The following is a 5,836-nucleotide window of genomic DNA, read 5'->3' on the forward strand; positions in this document are numbered from 1 at the left end:
GCTTCTTGGAAACCAGAATGGCCAAACTTCGTCTCTCATACTTCGGACATATTGTCAGGAGGGACCAGTCACTGGAGAAGGATATCATGTTTGGTAAGGCGGAGGGTCAGAGAAAAAGAGGGAGACCCCCAGAGAGACGTACTGGCAAAGTGGTGGGAGCAATGGGCTCAGGCATGGCAATTATTGTGAGGTTGTCCCAAGATCAAGCAGTGTTTCATTCTGTTGTGCATAGGGTCATTAAAAGTCAATACCAACTAGATGGCACCTAACAATGACAATAGTGCTGGTGTGTCACTATAGGATAAGCACTGGACCACAAGGCCAGTTTGAACCACAAGGTCAATTGTTCAATCTTACTAGTTGCTTCTTGGAAACCTTATACAGGCTTATGAGTCAGAACTGACTCAATGACACTTAACAACAAGACATCACAGAAGAGCCCAGGTGGCATAGTGAGTTATGCATTGGGCTCTTAGACATGTGGTTGGAAGTGCAAATCCACCAGCTGCTCCAAAGAAGAAGGATGAGGTTCTTGTTCTTAGGTGCCATCGAGTCTGTACCGACTCATAACAACCCTATGTACAACAGAACTAAACACTGCCCAGTCATGGGCCAACCACACAATTCTTGCCACACTTAAGCCCATTGATGCTGCCACTTTGGCAAACCATCTCATTGGGGGTCTTCCTCTTTTTCTCTGACCCTCCACCGTACCAAACATGATATTCTTCTCCAGCAACTGGTCCCTCCTGACAATATGTCCGAAGTATGAGAGACCAAGTTTGGCCTTCCTGGCCTCCAAGGAGGACTCTGGCTGCACTTGTTCCAACACAGATATGTTTGTTCTTTTGGCAGCCTTTGGAACTTTCAATATTCTCCTCCAACACCGTAACACAAAAACATCAATTCTTCTATGGTCTTCCTTATTCACTGTCCAGCTTTCACCTGCATATGAGGTTATCGAAAATACCATGGCTTGGGTCAGGCACACCTTAGTCCTCAAGCTGTCTAAAGAAGCTATTTGAAATGAACAAATCACTGATTTTGCAGAATTCTCTCACGCATTCTCCAGCATCATTTCTATCACCAAGGCTATATTTTCTAACTACTGATTCTGCCTCTTTGTTCCCAACCTTTGCATTCCAATCACCAGTAATGATCAATAAATCCTTGACTGCATGTTTGATTACTTTCAGGTTGAAAAAATTATTGAATTAATGTGCTGGACAGCAAAATTGTTTTCAACCGCAAGGTCAGTGGTTCAAACTCACCAGCTCCACCTTGGAAACCATATCCAAGGTCACTAGGAGTTGGGACCAAATTGAGGGCACTTAATAACAAAGGAGTCCTGGTGTGGCGCTTTGAGCTAATGTGCCAGACTGCAAAGCCGTTTGAACTGCAAGCTCAGCGGTTCAAGCTCACCAGCTGCTTCTTGGAAACCCTACACTGGGTCACAATGGGTCAGAATTGACTGGATGGCATTCAACAACAACAAATAACAAAGGAAGTCTGGTAGCATAGTGCTTACAAATCAGTCAGCTAACAGATTTGTTAGCAGTTCGAAACTACCAGTCATTCCTGGGAGAAAGAAGAGGCTTTCTGCTCCCGTAATGATTTACAGCCTCGGAAACCCTGTGCACGTTCACTATGAGTCGGAATGGACTCCAAGGTACTTAACAACAACAACAACCACAACAGCTAAGTGGTCTAATGAAATGGGAAGGGATGTTTCTGGGGTGCGGGGTTTGGTTGAATCCCTTTAAAGCCTTTATTTGCAGGTGCTTGTTTACAAATGAATGCAGAATACATGGTAATTGTAATGTCGTTCAAAACAAAACGAAAAAAACCCTTCTGAGATAAGCTTGGAGTCTTATTTCAGATGAAGACTTCTGAAGCTGGCCAGGGACCAGGCTGAGCTGGCTGTCTGGTTGTTTTAGGTGCCCCTTCTCAAAGGAACAATGTACTCAGCCTCCTCCCCAGGGGCGGATAGGGCTCTGAATGCTGAGGAGACCACTTCCAGTTTCCTCCGCGGTGACTCAAGGAGACCTAAGACCCTCAGCTCCTGAGTGGGGACTGCGTGTCCCGCGGTGCCCGGTTCCTGAGTGCTGCTGGTGCACCCTCATGTGTGCGTGAGACGCGACCGCGGTGGCGGCGGTGGTGGCGGTGGCGCTGCTGGCGCTCACGGCTCTGATGATAGCAGGCAGTCCAGCCCAGTTTATCTAGTGTCTGTGTGCTGGCCTGCAGCCGACCGCTCAGGAAGCACCGGTCAGACTCACTGACCTTTCTATCTCCTCTGGGTGACAACACTCACTTTTCGGCTTCTCTAGAGGTCATGCCTGATAACCCCCGGTCTATGAGAGAGGACTTATCTGGACTCTTCCTTTCCTGCTGTTCCGGGAGAAGGAACAGGACATCATAGCAGGGACTCCAAAGGAGAGCCCAGATAGCCAACAACTTGAAGGAAGTGTGTGGGGGCAGGGGTGCTGCCAAGGACACCTATGTTCACAGGGTCCAGCTGGGTGGTCCCAGAATGAGGTCTTGGCTCCACCTCCTTTATTCCAAACCCAGTGACTGGGCTCATTAATGAACATTTTCACCCAATTTTTAGTCATGCAAATTGACCAAACACTGGGTGTCTAGTGCATTCTACTAACCCTATGGGAGAGAGTAGAACCACCCCTAAAGTGTTTTCAAGGCTGTAAATCTTTACAGAAGCAGAGCCCACTGTTACATCGTTCCTCTGCTTGTGGCTGGTGGGTTCCAACCGCCAGCTTTTAGATAAACAGCTGAACACGCAAGCAGAGCACCTCCAGGGTTCCAAGTGGGATCCCAGGAATCTCAAACAGTGTGGGGGAGACTGTACCCCAACACGAACCCCATTTTCCCAGAGTTCTTCCTCGCCCCCCACCCCACCCCCCTTTCCTCCTGGCTGTGTTTACCTAGTGACACTGTGAACAAGAACCAGACCATGTGCCGACACACTTCTAATGCGCTGGCCATAGTTCTTATGGAGATACCAGTTACCAGCTTGGAGACAGCAGAAGACTAGGGACAGTCCTTGAACCCTGCGTGTCCACTTCCAGCTGGAGAGTGTCTCCAGTCCAGCGCTGGTCACCCCAGGACTCACTCCCACCCCAGCTCCCGTGTGAAACCACAAGGTCCCTGGGTAACTGCTGGGGTATCATCCTACTCCTCCTCCAACTCATGGAGACAGGGTGGGTGCCCCCATCCCACCCCTCATTTGGGTGCTGCCCTATTCCTCAGCTTCCTGTGTCTACCATAACAAAACACCACAGCTACATGGCTGAAAACAAAGAACTGTACTTGCTAACTTTTCAGAGGGTCAGGGTTAGTGCCTTCTGGGGATCCTGCTAGAGCATCCAGCTCCCCCATGCTTCTCTCCAAGGTACTGCATTGTGTTGTGTTCCCTGGTGTGTAGCTGCATGGCTCCAACCTCTGCCTCTGTGGACTTAGGACTTTCTGCTTCCTGTGAGTATCTTTGTCTCTTTGTCTCCATGGCTTCCTTCTTATAAGGATACTAGCAGATGTGATTTAGTGTCCATCCTAATTCAGTATGAATTTAAACTTGATTACATACCAAGATCTCACTTTCTAACCACTTTCACAGATTCCAAGATCCATGAATTATGGGGGAACACTATCCAGCCCAGTGTTACTGTTGTTGTTAAGTGATGTTAAATCAGTTCCAACTCATAGGGACCCTATATAGGGTTTCCAAGGAGTGGCTTCTGGGTTTGAATCACCAACCTGTGGTTAGCAGTCCAGTGCTGATCCTACAGCACTATACCTAGTATTGTTGTTGTTGATAAGTGCCGTTGAGTCAATTCCAACCCATAGCAACCCTGTATAGGGTTTCCAAGGAGCAGCTGGTGAGCTTGAACCACTGACCTTGCAGTTCAAACGACTTTGCAGTCTGACGCATTAGCCCACAGTGCCTCACCAGGACTCGTTCTACCCATCCAGTTGTTTAGGTTCCTGGGCGCCTCTACCTGTACTCAGGCCTTTGGGAGAAGAGGGCAGGAGGTGGTGGTGAAGGTGGGGTGCAGAGAGAGGGCCAGCAAGACTTGAAGATGGGTTAAGTTGAGAGTGTCAGGGCTTATCTGAGCCTTCAGTGAATTTACTGGGAATTTCTTGTTGTTGTTGAGTGCCGTCGAGTCGATTCCAACCCATAGCGACCCTGTATAGGGTTTCCAAGAAGCAGCTGGTGAGTTTGAACCGCCGACCTTGCAGGTCAAATGGCTTTGCAGTCTGGCACATTAACCCACAGTGCCACACCAGGACTCCTTATGTTGTTGTTTGTTGTTAAGTGCCGTAGAGTTGGTTCCGACCCATAACGACCCTGTATAGGGTTTCTGAGGAGAGGCCTGGTAAGCTTGAACTGCCGATCTTGCAGTTCAAACAGCTTTGCAGTCTGGCACATTAACCCACAGAGCCACACCAGGACTCCAGGACTCCTTATAAGTCCCAATAAATTCATCGAAGGCTCAGATAAGCCCCTGACACACTCAATTCAACTCATCTTCAAGTCTTGCTGGCCCTCTCTCTGCACCCCACCTTCACCACCACCTCCTGCCCTCTTCTCCCAAAGGTCTGAGTACAGGTAGAGGCGCCCAGAAACCTAAACAACTGGATGGGTAGAACTAAAACCATCGCAGTTTCCAAGGTCTTCTCCAAGTTCCTTCAATGTGACCGAGTGCTTAGCTCCAGGAAGCTTCTCGGATTCATATACCAAGGAGCTTCAAAAAGTTCATGGAAAATAGAATTAAAAGATAATGGAATTCTTCCGACGGAAGAAGGAGCTGACGACTGACAAACTACAGAAATCAGGCTGCTCAGTGGGGACAAATAGAGCCTAGTACCAACTAATGAACCTAAAGGGTGTTAGACACATCCTAAAAGTCCCCTCATACGTCACTGCGGAGCCTTGTTGTTGTTGTTGCGCTTGTCCAGACAGTTCTGACTCAGAGCAATCCTGTATAGGATTTCTAAGAACCGACTGGTGGGTTTGAGCCACCCACCTTGCAGTTAGCTGTCCAGTGATTATCCTCCAGTGGCTCACCAGGACTTCGCGGAACCCTCTTAGGGTGTGTGTAACACGCCTTTTCATCCTGAGTTGGGGCTAGAATCTATTGGTCCCCACTGCAAAGCCTGGTCTCTGTATTCTATCAGTCTTCAGTTTAGGCCTTCCCACCAGATAATAAAAGCAGACTATGTGCACCATCCGTCTGACCCAGCACACGATGTGGGAGGCAGCCATCAGCACAACATTCTTAGGTCTCACACGGTGGGTTCATCCCAGTGACCTGCAAAAAGACAGAGGTTTTCAATGCCCGCAGACTGTAGTTCCAAATAAACCAACTCCTGTAAGAATGGGTTTTGACAGCAGAGAAAATACAGAAGGAGGACAATGGTTCAACAAGGAAATCAAGGAGAATGTCTTGTTTCAACATTAGGGAGAGTGAAGAAGATCATGTATTAATTAAATAAAAGTCTAAACAGGACAACCCTTTTGAACAGGAGACATAACATTTAAGAATAAAATCAACATGGCGGGGTAAAGGTCGCAGAAGATCAAGGAAGGCGCTAATAGTTGTGCTTTTTCCATTTTCTTATCGATCAATATTACATTTTTTTCCACGCTAAAATGCAACCGCAGAGTTATTGGTGACCTTTTCCTCACCCTTCTATTGTGTATAAAATCACAGCAAAATAACAAATGACTTTATAAGCCGCAGAATTTTTCTGATCCAAACCCCCAGGTGAGTGAAAATCATCCTCAGAAGCCATTTCTTTTGAAAATAGGAAGAATGCGCGT

The sequence above is a fragment of the Chrysochloris asiatica genome, unplaced genomic scaffold (assembly GCF_000296735.1).
Source record: "Chrysochloris asiatica unplaced genomic scaffold, ChrAsi1.0 scaffold00195, whole genome shotgun sequence".
Taxonomy (NCBI): domain Eukaryota; kingdom Metazoa; phylum Chordata; class Mammalia; order Afrosoricida; family Chrysochloridae; genus Chrysochloris; species Chrysochloris asiatica.